We start from the raw sequence: 16370 nt of genomic DNA on the forward strand, positions 1-16370 counted from the left end.
TACAATAGTACAATTTAAGACTTTTTTTTTTCTTGAATCAATTGATATACAAATATTTTCATCAAATGAATTAATATTCACAAATATAATTTACTTTTTCTCAAAAGAAAAAAATAAAACAAGAATTATTAAAATAATAAGTTAAATTTCATAATATTACGTGCGATCAAAAATAGATATCCATGTAACTTAGTTTATAGTTAATTTATTTTATGAATTTTATGCACTCAAATTAAGTATAATAAGTAATTATATGATATGAAGTTGAGTGCATTATACGTAAAGATAGTTGTTATTTATAGTTGAAACCACTCTGGTATTTGGAACTTAATGAATGATACACCAACTAATTCTGACACGAATTTTGATAGTTCTTTCACTTCTTTATTAAATACATTCCTTTAACTATTCTAGTCAAATTAGCAGAGAAGATTACTAGGTGTGAATTCTCCATTTAAGTTTTTATATAATATATGCATATATTAGAATCAGATTCTTTTTTTCATTATAAATAATTTTAAAAACAAAATACGTAAACACAAATAAACGCATAATAATGAATGTTGTTAATTTATGTTTTTCCTTAACCACCATTTTATATTTTAATATATCTTCAATAAAAAAATAAATCAATTTAGAATCACTAATGAAAAATGAGACTTAATAATAACTAGATTTTAATTACATTGATTGTCTGACAATTGATGTAAAAAAGTGTGATCACAATTTTAAAATTTTTAAGAACTTTCTTACATCGTTTTTACTTAACTGATGTGAAATATGAAAGTCATAGTTGATCAGACTCGGGACCTAGATTTGGTTGATCAACTATTAGATGTTGCTATTAGACATAAGCCTATATATATTGGTGGAGTGAAATGCTAATGTCATTGATAGAACTAGAACGGTCCCAGTGTAAATAAATGAGAATGATGCGTTGGATATAATATCCAAGAATAAGATGTTAAACATTTTAATTATACATTTATGATTGATGTAAGTACCTTATATTCATAATTTTAGTAGTTAAATAACCCTCTATTACATTAAAATTTATTTCAATAAAGTAGGTATATGTATTAGTTTGTATGTCAAATGGGAATGCAATTTTGTATGGATTCTTTAAGCCAAAATCCATTCAAAAGTTAGGGAAAAGAAAAGAAGAATCCCGGTCATACACTTAGAGATGAACACATGATTGAAGAAAATAGTGTTACTTAAGCACCTTACTTTCATGACTAAGTACAAGTTTATAACTGTCTTTTAAATTATGTTTGATTTGTCACTAATTATTCCCCAATATTATGACACCTTCTATCCATCATAACATTAATTTTTTTAAATAGACGAATTCACGAGAAAAGAAAAACATGCAAACAAAATTATTAAAATAATTTTTTCAAGCGAATAAAGGAATTTCTGTTAAATTATTTAATCTAATATTAACTCATATATTTAAAGAATGACTTTTAATGAAAATATGTCTAATGTGATAGTTGTTAGATTTAAAATATATTAAAAGTCATTGAGAGTTATTTTAAAATTATTAAATTAATTCCCTTCCTTGACAATTTTGACAATAAAAAAAAGTAATTTGAAAAATAAATTAATAAACTAATAAATAAATAAATGGAAGTTATGAAAGTTAAGAGGTGATGTTTTACAAAAGGATAACCTCTTTCCTTTTCATTACTACTCTTTTCTTCATGACTACGTTCATGGAGCATTTTGTAAAAAAATAAAAGAAAATTGTCTAGAATATTTAAAAGGGGTTTTCAACATCATCAAGAAAACTAATTATAAGAAATAAGAGAAAGAAAAATAACTTATCAAAAAATTGAATTGCATTATGCATCCAGATATGTCTTCTAAATTTCTCATAAAATGATTGAGTATGAGAATAATAAGAAATATATTATCTAAAATCCTTAAAATTTATAGAGTGTAATTATCTTAAATGATAAATACTATAAAATTATACATGATGATAAAATTATTTAACAATACGATGGTAAGTTGAACCGAGCTTCAACTTTAACTAAATAAATGGAAAAAATATATATATATATATTGTTACTCCAAAGATCATAAATGTCTTACAATCCAAAAGATAATTGAAACATAAATAACATGAATATTTAAAAGCAAAACAACTAAAGACTCAATGTCGCAATGACAAACCAAAAGTTAAAGTGTATGTTGTAAGTGTGTCCTTTAACATCATCCTCAAATTGATCCTCGTTCAAATGATCTTCAGCCAAATATAAACAAAAACAAAACAAACAAAAGAAAAGGAGTGGATATGTCTCGCTCACGCTTCTGAAGCAAAGGCCGGACAATACAAACAATAAAACATATAAGCAAAACATTCACTTTCATAATCATTTACCAAAAATAATAATTATCATTGTAATATCTCAAATTTTATAAAATCATTAAAAAAATTATTTTGATTAATTACGGAGAGTTTTATAAAATAATTTAGAGACTTTTAATAATTATGAGTTTTTTTTATTAATAAAAAGGATTTGTGAAGTTATTTTATAGAAAGTATTTGGATAAAATATATGTTTTAATTATTTATATAATTAAATGTATTATTTTTTGGAAACTATGATTTCACTACAAGAATAGTGACATACAAAAAATGTCACTATAAGTATAATATATGTAGGTATATGTCTATTTGACATATAGTTACGCATAATTTTAGTGTTGATTTTGAATGAGATTTAACAACATATATTTTGTGTATCACTATAATCTATACCCACACTTTTTAATAATATACCAACATATATTGTAGTTATTGTGTAGGTAAAAAGTAATTTTTTAAAAGCTATAGAGTATGAACATAACATGTTGGTGAATTATTAGATATGTCACGCATACAAGTGCGTCAAACACAAAAGTATCAAGTCAATTTAGAGATGAATCATTAATATGATTCATGATGTTGGTATTGATTGTGTATGATAGTTTATGTAGTGATGCGAAAAAACCTTTGTATCTAAACTATTTTAATTTTACATAATTGCCTATGGTGTTAAGATTTTTCAATCTTAATACAAAAAATGGATAAACATAGTTAGGATTTTTCATTTATGTTATTTAATCGTTCTTTTAAGACATGATGTTAGACTATTTTGTTATGCTTTTATTTATTTGAGATTATTATTGGATTATTGATATGTGGAGTTAGTTACCTAAGAAAAATATCTTACAAACTTGGTCTCAACGCTTTCTTCTTTTATATATCAATTCCTCCATTTATTTATATTCCTTCGTTTTTAAGTATATATCTTTGAATGAAAATTTAAATATTGATTTGCCATATTCTGAAAGACTAGTCTTAATCCCGGTCTCCTGCTAGGGCAAAATTTGTTGACACCAAAGAATATAATAAATAAATTTTTTGAATATAATAGCCTCTCGAGCTCCCTCACTTATACATAGAAGCTTTCATCTATCTAGAAAATCACATCTTCTCACTCGAGCTCTCTCTTTTCTCTTTTATTTAGGTTCTCAGCATTATTTGTGTCTTGCTAGTTATGTTTCCCAGTTCATATAGTGTTACATTCTAGGAGGCTTCACCGATATTACGGATAAGTCCTTAAGCGTTAGGGGAGTTTTTAACATTTTTAGTTCAATATTCCAAGTAGTCTTGCTAGTAACATCGGTCATCTATATCAACCCAATTTTCATATACCAAATCGTAGACAAGTGATTAAATGATTTATGGTTTCAAGGATAATGTGCACATATACTCTGTTCCATTTTAATGAGATTGTAGTTTTATTGTAGCATTTTCTTCTTATTTTCTTGCTTTACAAAACTAGGAAAATGTATAAAACTAGTTAAATAATTCGAGTATTTTATTGTGATTGTGATAAGTGCACTATCATTATAGCAGATGTTATCTTATACTATTAGTCAGAACTAATATATAATATTTGTTTAAAACTTATAAAAATTGCTAATTTGAATAAAAATAATCCACTAAAGTATGTTAACCTAAAACACTATCATTATTTATATTGCCTTTTTTACTCCTCGATTACATAATGAAAGAAGAAAAAAATTCAAACCCTTATCGTGATGGACAATATTTTATTTATTTAATTTTATATAACATCTCTTTTATGTCTATCTCTTTATCATTAATAATATTTTTTTTTCATAATAAATGAAGTGACAGATTGAAATAAACATAAAAATAATATTGCATCGTATAATTTTTGTTGTATGTGCAACATTATTCTTAAAAAAAACTTGTTTGGTTGTTAATTGAGAATAAAATAGAGTCAAAACTATACCCTAGCTAGCTAGCTTGTAGCACTGTAGATGAAGACCAAGTGAGTGAAAAGAAAATCCAAATCTTTGTCCCATTGACTCTGATTTTGGAAAGGAAGTGAATTAGGGGAGAAGCAATACATAACTTGTGAATTAGAAATGTGAAAGGGACACCTAAACAGTGTTCTGATGGCTAGCTCCATTATTTTGTCCACTTGACACCATTCAAATTGCCAACTTAATGAATCTGGCAAAGTGGAAAAGAGATATGGCGGCTACAGCAAATCTTTCTACTTTCTAGCTAGTTTCTATGCGACCTTTCTGCTTATAGCGTTCATATTATATTCTGGGTAAGATACCTGAAAAAGACATGACCCATGTATCTATTCTTTTTAATTTTGCCCTTTATCTTTGATTAGTTTATGTGTTTTTCTGCTGTTCTCTTCTATAGTTCTATTATTCATTATTCCAAAGATAAGGTTGATTGGGATAAGTGCACAAACCAATAACTGGGCAAAGTACTCTTGTGAATAAGACCATACGCATTCATGTATTTGATTGCTGTTGTTGGCAATTGGCGTCACCTTATTATATGTAGACATCGTATGTCTCTCTTTGCGTCAAGCAATGGAAACCTGACACACTTTACTAGGGAATTATAAGGGTAAGTTGAAGTTGAATATAAAAAAGTATATTCAAATAATGATCAACCAAGGAATAATATAAAATCCTCTTGGTAAAAATGATTCCATAGATGTATTTTTTTTGGTTATGATTTGAGTTTAATTTTTATCTTGAACATAGTTGTAATAAAAAGAACTTCTTTTGAACCATAATTTCTTTTGTTGATATTTTAGACTTTCTCTTTTGTTTTAAAATACTTGATGTTTTACACATTTTCAAATGATATTAATCAACATTTTTTCACATATATCCTTAGTTAATAATTGTTATTTCTAGATCTTACTCATAATTGTTCTTTTTTAAAGATATTAAATGAGAGTATAAACTTAACATGCTAGAATTAATTTTTTTTTTAAGATATGTGCAAAATTTTAAACATAAAAAATTATGGTATAGAGATAGTATTACTCTACTCACAAAATGAGTTAATCCGCTGAGAAAAAAATTATACTTTCTAATTATAAGAAAATAGCAAAAGTAATATTTTACTTTATTTTGAATGTAATCTCTCCATTCTCCATGATCATTAGATCCGTGTGTTCTCAAGGAAATAATTAATTTCCTGCTCTTAGCTAAAGATATTATGAAAAAAAATATAAACATATTTCATAATAATGTTATTATCATGGATAATAATATTATTAATTTATAATAAATATTTAAAATACATTTTAAGATAATATTTTTATTAATTATTAATAGTGTAAATTTTGTTATATTGAAATTATATGTCTCTTAAATTCATAAAAAAGTATTATATAAAAAAGTTATATAAGAAACAGAAAGAAAAAAGATTAAAAAAAATGACTAAAAGAGATTCTATAAAAAGATGATCAATTTAATATAATTTAAAATAAAGAAATAGAGAAAAATAATATTACAAAAATATTATATTAATAAGTTTATGGTATAAATAAGTGATCTCTTATTGTACAAAAAAAAAATATAGAAGTGATCTCTTATGATATTGATCGTTGAGATATTTTGCGTAGAAGAAATTTAAAACACAAATAATATGATTCCATTGACTTGAGAATAAGAAACGGGACAATATTTCAGTACATTCAATCAACAATATTCAACACACGTTAATATCAAAACTATGGCAACTGAATGGATTTTAACTTTTCCTCTTCATTGAAAAATATTTTAAAAGAAGGGAATCAGATTCTGAATGAAAGTCAGTTTACGAATAACCACTAGCTGATGTTAAAGGGAAGAATATAACTTTGTTTCATCTTAAATTTTCTGAATAATTAAAGGACCCTCACATTGAAATAACTTTACGTTCATATATATATATATATATATATATATATATATATATATATATATATATATATATATAAAATTAAACTATTATCCAAGTTTAAAACATTCAATGAGATAATCTTACCATTTTAGGGTCTGAAAATCTCCATATATGATGGTTTTGTATTTTTGAAACAAATATCCTAATTTTCCTTATTATTTTAATAATTGTATTATTTATTTCATTTATAACATTATGAATCTTGATACTTATGGGTTTTATCGTATCTATCACAAAAATATATATAGTATGTTGTCCCTACTCAATTGTAGTAAGAGTGGAAAGCATGTGTTAATGATCGGTCCTAGGGCAACTTTTGGAGAGCCTCTTATATTTTTCCAACACGAGTGTTCAAATAAGATTTAGGATTGTTTTAATTAGATGTCAAGTTTAAGTCTGGAATATATGAAATAATACTAAATATTTTTTTTATAAAAATTATTGTTTATAATGGTTTTACATACATTGAATAAGATTATATTCGGTGAATGAAACATATGCATCTAAAATAATTTGTGTTATAAAGTGAATTAATGTATTTTTAAGGACATGTCTATGTTCATATCATAATCTATACCTATTGTAAAATGGATAGTTTTGTTAACTTTTTTGGTTTTTACCTTTTTATTAGACACTATTATTCTTATATTCATACTAAGTAACTATCCAAGTATTCTTTTAATAATAAGTTTTTTAGGCTTAACAACCAAGTAATTGTTTTTATAGTCAAGCCTCTCTAGGCTCAAGAACAAGTATTCTTTTTTAGACAAGTCTTTCCAAATTTAACCTTATAATAATAGTTATCAAGGTTACAGAGAAGTTGTGTTCGTCTCTTTGAGACATTATACAACCAATTACAGATCAATGAATGCTTACAAGAAAGAATAGATTTACTAGAGTGGGTTCCTATATAGATGTATCTATGTAAAATTAGCATATCTACCTTTCTTGTGCTTTGAAACTTTTTACTTCATTTGTCATTATCATCTTTCTTTGTGGAGGCAAGTGACCGTTTGACTTTTTTAATGTGAGCACTAAATGTGTTTCACCAAGTACCTCTTATCTGATTAAGAAGGCTACTTATCAACTTATCATACCAAACAAAGCTTGTAAAAGCAATGTTAGCACATAGTAGCTATAATAGTTGCTTTATTTATTTTTCTTCATGATTTTAGGGATTTGGTTTTAACAGAAGGTATGGTTCTTCTCTTCAACAAATTAATGAGTTTCGAGATGGTCTTTTGATTTGATCTACTAAGGAATAAAACATTCAAAGCAAACTTTGTCATTAATCTCAATAAATGATAAATATTCAATGTATATGAGATAGACCATATGCTTCGTTTGATTAACAAAGTCTTACAAATGATCTATGTCTTACACTTCATCTAATAAGCCTTTCAAATATATGTTTCAAAGATGTTTTTGCAGGCATTTCTTCTATATAAAAGACACTTTACTTGTTACCAATAAAACTCTGAGTTTAGGCGATTATCTTTTAACCTAACAATTTTCCCCTTTTTGATGGTGACAAACACATTTTTGTATTTTTGAAATGTTCATTTTTCTTTATTCTTGAAAAAGATTTTGCTTTAGTAAGATGAAGGGATTTTTTAAATCTTTCCCTTTGTTTAGAAGATTTGTAATCTTTCAAAAGGTATTTTCCTTAGAAATTCTGACCTTGAAAAAGAGAAAAACTTTTTCAATATTTCTTAAGATGTTTTTCTCTTAAAAAACATAGAAGCAATTTTAAAAAAGATTTTATCAGATTGATGTAAGGCACTTATCAAGGACGCTAAAAAGATTATTCAAGCAGCTTGATTTTCATGAGTATAATGTTTTTGAAGACATGTTTTGTCTTGCATCACCTTAGATCTATCATCATTCAAAAAAACGTATGAGATAAACTAAACCATTACATCAGATGCAGTAAACATATATATTCTATGAGACCTAGTCTTCATATTTTAAAGCTAAAACAGGGCATACAAATTCTATGTGAAATGGTCTTCATATTTCAGAGCTAAAATAAAGCATATATGATAGATATAGCAAGGTGTACTTGTTTTTATCTCTTTATTTAGCATATAAGAAAGCATCAAAGCACAATATATTGAATTATATCAAAACATATTAAAATATATCAGAGTATATGGGATCATTATGACATAACATGCTTGTTTTATCTCTTCATTAAGCATAAAAATATGTTGAGATGTATTAGAGTATATGTTGTCAATCAGAGTATGTATTTCTATTTTAGAAGACAGAAGATATATGATTAGATTATGTGAATCTACTCTAGATGCTTTATGCAATGCATATGAGACTTTCTCTGAAAACATGCATGATTTGATGAATATAGCTTATATAATATAGAGCAAATATAATGTAAACTATTAAGAACCTGTTGTTTAGAAGAAAACAGAATTAATTAGAGCAAAAAAAACTATTTGAAACTATGGAAAATAAAACTTCATAAATCAGAGCAAAAATACAAAACAGCAAAAACAAAAACTTTAATCACTCTCCCCTTTTTTGCATCAATAAAAGCTAGTCTAAGGCATCTGTCTCGTCAGACCTCAAGTTAAGATTGAGGCGAGACAACATCTTGTTGAACTTCCTTTCAGTACGTGCTTGCCTCCTCAACATGTAGTGTAGAGCTCGATAGAGGCCAATGATCACATTGTCATGCTTCTCTTTAGTTGCAAGTGGAAGGAAAGGTGGAGTGGATGGTAGTGAAGAAGCAAATGGAGCAAAGGGTCCTGAGGGGTTTGATAGCCTAAACATTTTTCTATATAGAAAGATTATACTCCCAGGCCGAAATATATGAAAAATGACATCATAAGGGGAATAATATTTGTATATGCATTGTTTGATAGAAAAAGTGTTGAGTGATGTAGGCGCAACCTTGGAAGGGAGAAGATAGATGATGAAGCATTAACCTAAGGCTAGAGGTAGTCATATAAGCTTGTCATCAGCAGGATAGAGAGGCTAGGATGTGTGATGACACATATAAATCATGTTGTTATTCAAGCTCATATTGTGGCAACTTTTCCTTGCCTTTATAGACAAAGTGAAGAGTAGGTCTGAAAACAAAGTCTTGCATGTAGAACTTTGTTGATGGTTGAATCATCCATGGTTTGTATGGCTTTCCAAGTGTGAAAGAAAGGTTGTGAGAAGTGTCTTCAATGGTTAATTGAAGAGCAACTTTGGAATTCAGGATGTTCCATATCTCGTTCTATTGTTGCTTGACAAAATGCATGGTCTAACCATCTAGCTAAGAAGGGCAATCCAAGTTGATCTCCCTTCTCAAAGGTTGCATCACAATAGTGGGATGAATGATGATTCCTAATTCACTACTAAGATGCAATCCCTTATACTCATGAAAGTTGTAGAGGAAGGAAAATTTATTGGAGTCATAGGCATATGGTGTCTAGTCATCATCTGATGACTTCTCCTCCATGAAGCAGTCAATTTTTCTTACTTCTTCAAAGTCTGGGCTCTCATCTTCAAACACAACCCAAGCAAACAGATGTATTGTAGAAGTGAAATCCTTGGGGGTTCTATGATCCAATTTCACCATGGAGCAATCCTCATTGAGAGGTCCCACATCAAAGATCACCTTAGTTGAGACATTGGATCTTAAGGCTGCATGCAAAGGTTCCACCAAGTTTGGGAAATATGGTGCCACAAGGATGTTAGGCAATGCAAGCAAAGTCAAACTCAGGGCTTTAACTTCATCTTGATCAACCTAAGCAGGACCTTCAGATTTAGATTCCCCCTTAAAAACAACTTGAGGGGCCACCTGAGCCTGAGTATCATCAATCCTCTACTCTAAAAGGGAGAGACTGATGGCAACTTCCAATTGTTAGGCCTCCAAGGCAATTAGAGTAGCGTATGTGAGGGCTTACTGCTTGGCTTCCTTAGTAGACTAAAGCTTTGGATACTTCATTATGTGTTCTTTTTCCAAGGCTTGGGTTGGTTTAGGGCAATGCACTAGGCATCTTTTATGTGTTGGTGGAGGCTATGGGGTGGTTTATTGAGGTGGCTGAGGCTAAGGTTGAGGAGGTGGTTGAGGCTTGGATTTTGGTTGTGATGGTTTGCAAAGGAAAAAACTAGTGGTTATGTAGATGAGGTTGAAAGAGAATTTTGAGGCTAAAGGTAGAGGATTTTCGGGTAAAAAGGTGGATGAGGGGTTTATCAACGGAGTCAAATGAAGTGTCGTGGACCTGGATGTTAGGGGGTTTTTGAGGTGGTGAAATTCAGAGGATGGTTTGGATGAAAAACTGGCGAGTTTTTCGAATGGATCAGAGTGACCTTTTTGGTAGGTGGCTAAATATTCAGTACCCTCATGAGTTACCTTGATAGCATCCCATATTTCTTTGAAAATTGAGCAACTACAAAACTTATTGTACTCTATTTTGGATAAAGAGCAAGCAAGGATGTATCTTGCTTTAGTGTTAAACTGTAGAGTGTTGTAGTCATCTCGAGTATATTCATTCTCAAGCTTGGTAACAACAATATCACTTTGAGTGATGATTCTCCAAAGGTGGTATTGGATGGATTTAATGATTATTTCCATTCGATCCTTGCAATACAGGTAGTCCTTTCTATTAAAGGTAGGGGCCTTGTGAGAGAGTATCCTTATGGTAGATACTATCTTTCATTGCTTCCCATAATGGATCTTTGTCCTCTAGCACAATTAGATTCTCAACCTCATTTAGATGCTTTACCCCGTTAAAGGCTAAGTTTTGATACCAAATTGTGGAAAAAAAGATAAACAATAGAAAAGGGGTTGAATAATGTATATAACAAACTTGCACATTTTCTAAAGTGAAGTAGTAACGTTAGTCAAATAAAGCAAGAAGAGTAGTTAGATGGAATACTAAGTATTTTTGTACTGGTTTTCCTCAACCTTTAAAACTACGTCTAGTTCTAAATCCAATCAGATTGAGTTCCATTATCTTTAATCAAAGATACAAGTATTCTTTTAACAAGTCACTTCTGGCTCAACCCTAAGTATTCTTTAACTTGCCTTTTCAAGCAACTACCCAAGTGTTCTTTTTTAAAAACAAGCCTTTCTAGGCTTAACAACCAAGTATTCTTTTACAATCAAGTCTTTCCATGCTCAAGAACAAGTATTCTTTTTCAAATAAGTCTCTCTAGGCTCAACCTTATAACAATGGTTATGAAGGTTATAGATAAGTTATGTTTGTCTCACTAAGAGGTTATACAACCAATTACAAGGCAATGAGTGTTTATAAGAAAGAACAGATTTAGAAAGAATGGGTTTCTATATAAATGTATCTATGTAAAATTAGCATTTCTATCTTTCTTATGTTTTGAAACTTCTTATATAGTAGCTTGAAAAAGATGACTATTACAACATTTTGAGTCTAACTCATAAGTTTATTTCGTTTATTTTCATTGTCTTTCCTTGTGGTGGTAGGTGAGTATTCAACTTTTTTAATGCGAGCATTAAATATATTTCATCAAATGGTACCTTTTTCTAACCATGGAGGCTATTTATCAACTTTTCATACCAAATGGAGTTTGTAGAAGCAACGTTAGTGCATAACAGCTATATTAGTGACTTTATTTTCTTTCCTCCGTGATTTTAAGGATTTGGTTTTGATGGAAGGCACGATTCTTCTCTTTAACAAATTTGTGAGTTCTGAGATGGTCTTTTTGATTCAATCTATTAGGGAATGAAGCATTCAAAATAAACTTTGTCGTTAGTCTCAATAAATGATAAATATTCAATGCGCATGAGATAGACAGTATAATTCATCTGATTAACAATGTCTAACAGACAATCTACGTCTTACACTTCATCTGATAAACCTTTCAAAGATATATTTCAAAGATGTTTTCACAAACATTTCTTCTATATAAAAATGCTTTATTTGTTAGCATTAGAACTTCGAGTTTAGAGGATTGTCTTTTGACCTAACAGATATATAGAGTATTAAATGGAAAATCGACACGAAATCATAATTGGAGAACTACTTATATATATATATATATATATATATATATATATATATATATATATATATATATATATACTTTGTTTCATTAATTCAAATTAACGTATAAAATATTTTTGATAATTATCCATCAATTTAAATTAATGAAATATAGTATCAAATAGTTTTTAAATTTTTTAAAAGTCCATAGACTAGATCTATTCATTAAGAACTTTTAATTCAATAGTTAGATCATTAAAATATGATATAGAACATGAGTTATTAAGGGGACTAAGCTTATGTAGACTTACTCTTGGAGTAAATATATCTCTCGAGTCTCTTTTTCTCTTTCTTTTTTTTTCTCTCTCTCTCTCTCTATATATATATATATATATGAAGAGAGACTTACTTAATCCAAGAGTAAATTTAGTTAGACTTACTCTGCTAAATAACTAATGTTTTTTATTGAATTTTAACAATCTAATTGTCGAATTAAAAGTTTTTATTGAATAGATCAAGTATGCATATTTTCAAAAGATATTTGAAAACTATATGATACTTCATTATTTAGATTCAAATTAACGTATAAAATATTTTTATAGTTATTTATCAATTTGAATTTATAAAATAAAGTATCATATGTTTTTTCAATTTTAAAAAATTTGCAAACTTGATATATTCATTAAGAACTTGTAATTAAATTATTGAATCATTGAAATTTAATGTAGAACATAAGTTATTAAATTAAGTCAGCTTAACAAGATTTACTCTTAGAGTAAGTCGATCTCCCATATTCTCTTTGATATATATATATATATATATATATATATATATAGAGAGAGAGAGAGAGAGAGAGAGAGAGAGAGAGAGAGAGAGATGGATCCTTTTACTCCAGAAGTAAGTTTATTTAGATTTACTCTTGTTAACAACTTATATTCTATGTCAAATTTCAACGATCTAATCGTTAATTTAAAATTTTTAAAAATTATTTAATATTTCGTTTAATTAATTCAAATTAATTTATAAAATACTTTTATGATTATCTGTTAATTTAAATTAATGAAATAAAATATTAAATTATTTTTTAATTTTTTTAAACATTTGCAAACTTGATCTATACATTAAGAAATTTAAATTTGAATTGTTGAAATTTGATATAGAATATAAATCATTAAACATAATAATTAAGTTTAAGTATTCTTACTTATAAAGTAATCAGATTCCCCCTCCCCCCCTCTCTCTTTCTCTCTCTCTCTCTCTCTCTCTCTATATATATATATATATATATATATATATATATATATATATATATATATATAAGAGAAGAAATCTATTTATTTTAGGATTAAGTCTACCTAGACTTACTCCGTTCAATAACTTATGTTCTACATCAAATTTCAATGATCTAACCATTGAATTTAAAGTTCTTAATACATAGATCAAGTTTGCAAATTTTTAGAAAATTTGAAAATCGTTTGATACTTCATTTCATTAATTCAAATTGACGGATTATCATAAAATCATTTTATACATTGATTTGAATTAATGAAATGAAGTATCAATTAATTTTCTAATTTTCTAAAGTTTTGCAAACTTGATCTATGCATTAAAAACTTTAAATTTAATGGTTGGATCGTTAAAATTTGATATAGAACATGAGTTATTGATGTCTAGGTAAACTTACTCTCTTTCCATATAATATAATATAATATAAAAAGATAGTTGATTAAAGTAGGAGTTGGTGTTAATAGGCCTTAGAAAATCAAGATATCACGATGGATATATAATTTAGAGGAGTACTATATTACATTGATTCATTTAACAAGATGTGTGATCCACAAGTTTTATATTTTCTAATAAACTTTAATTAATAAAAAAAAAGTATTTAAAAGAGTGTGTTTGAAAGTTTTCCTAACATTTGTATATAATTTATGTGTTTTTTGATGAAATGTATACACACGAGAAAAGAAAAAGTCATCGTTTAATAAAATTAATGTTGCACGTAGAAGATATATTGATAGAATTCAATAAGAATTTGTCAAATTTTAAGAATAATTAAATAAACAGATTAAAATAAGTAAAAATTATTTGTCCAGTGATCATTGTAATGACAGCCCATTCAATTCAAATAACAATTTTTTCTAAGGTAATGTCATATTTAATTTGTGTAGCATTTTTCTTAAATAAACATAAATGCTTCTTAATACAATGCATCTAGAAATTTCTTATATGTGGTGGAGGAGAGACAGGAATATTCAGGGAATGTTCCATATGTGAAGAACTTGATGGCAATGTGCTGAATCGTGCTGTATGTATGCTCAGTCAACTTTTTTTTTTCTTTTTTTTTTTATATATATAGTTTTTTCTTTTTATTAATATAAAAAAACTAAGCCATAAAAGCCATTTTAAATACATCTGCTGGCACAGTAGATAGATTGGAATATTCGCATGTTATTCGTTATACCATTTCTGTCATGCGAGTTTTTTTTAGGTTAAAGTTTACTTATTCATATTTTAGAATACTGAAAATATTTCTCATTTTTTTTTTCAATGTATAGAAATATTTATCATATTTACAACTCTCACGCTGTTATAATTTTTTTTTTAATATTTATATATTTGGAGTTTTATTAATTATTCAAAGAATTTTCTGTAAGATTTTCAAAATAAATAATAGTCACACAATGTAGATATAGAGGTGTCCATGTAAATTCTAGCTTGCAAGGTAATCGGCCCAACCCAACTCACCAATGGATTGGGTGCGAAAAATAACACATTCTTTTTCTTAGGTTATTATAACCCAACTCACTACTAGGAAAAAAAAATTAAAATAGATAAAAATAGGTAAGAGAAAGAGATAAAGAAAATAGATGAAATTTTGAGTTATCTGATTTCAGAGAAATAGAAAGAAAATTAAATTGAAACAATATTCTGAAATCGTTTGGTTTAAACATAAAAATTATTACAGATGTAAGAAAACATAAAAATTATATAAATTTACATTATGTCCTCCTTATATAATAGACGAACATGATGTGTGTATTTAATCGATTATAATATATATATATATATATATATATATATATATATATATATTTGTGTGTATAATATATATAAAAGAAAACAAAAATTGTATTTTTAATCTATCAAAATTTATTTAATAAATTATATATGTAATGGCAATCTATGGTTTGAGGGTAATTTTAATCGATTGCAATTACATAATCAATCAAAATCACAAGTATGTGGAGTCAATGAATAAGAGTAGTATGAAGGTTTTAGTGGTTATTTTAGGAACATGCCTCTTCTTCTTCTTTTTATTTTTATTTTTATTATTTACGTGATTGCAATTTTTGTTGTCCTTTCCCCTCACTTTTGCGATGAAATTATTTTACTTTAGTCTCACCTCTATTTCCATGCTTATTTGTTGTCTCTCATCAACACACCCTCATTTTTAATTCCAACACCATTTCTCTCATTTCAACTCAATTTTTCATCCAAATAAGTTCTACCAAACAAAACATAAGGCTATTCTTGAGAAGAATTAGTTTCTAAGTGAATCATAACCGGTTTTAATTATTTTATTATTTGAAAAAGTTTTCATTTAATCCACAACAATTGGATTTAGAGATTTATTCATCTTTGATATTCTAAATGTGTGTGTTTATGTGTATGGTAGAAGATTGAGTTATTCATCTTTGATATTCTAAATTGAAGTGTGTGAGAGATAAAAAAATTGACTTTAATTTTTTAGGTGAGAAGTTTTGAATCTTCAAATTAAATTCTTGATTCCTTACTAATATTAATAAAGTTGTGTGTGAGATGAAAAAAAAAATTTACTCTAATTTCTTAGGTGAAAAGTTATAATTCTTCTAATTAAATTCTCAATTCCTTAATAATGTTAATAAAGTTGTGTGAGATAAAAAAAAAAAAATTGACTCTAATTTCTTAGGTGAGAAGTTCTAAATCTTCTAATTAAATTCTCATTTCCTTAGAAATGTTAATAAAGTGATTCAGATTAAGTTTTGAGGTTTTAGTATTGGCTAATAGTCTATATACTATGAGTTAATCACCTATGCAATGTCAGTGTAATTTTTTTTTTATACTGA

Source organism: Cajanus cajan, chromosome 5 (assembly GCF_000230855.2).
Source record: "Cajanus cajan strain Asha chromosome 5, NIPB_CcT2T_4, whole genome shotgun sequence".
Classification (NCBI taxonomy): domain Eukaryota; kingdom Viridiplantae; phylum Streptophyta; class Magnoliopsida; order Fabales; family Fabaceae; genus Cajanus; species Cajanus cajan.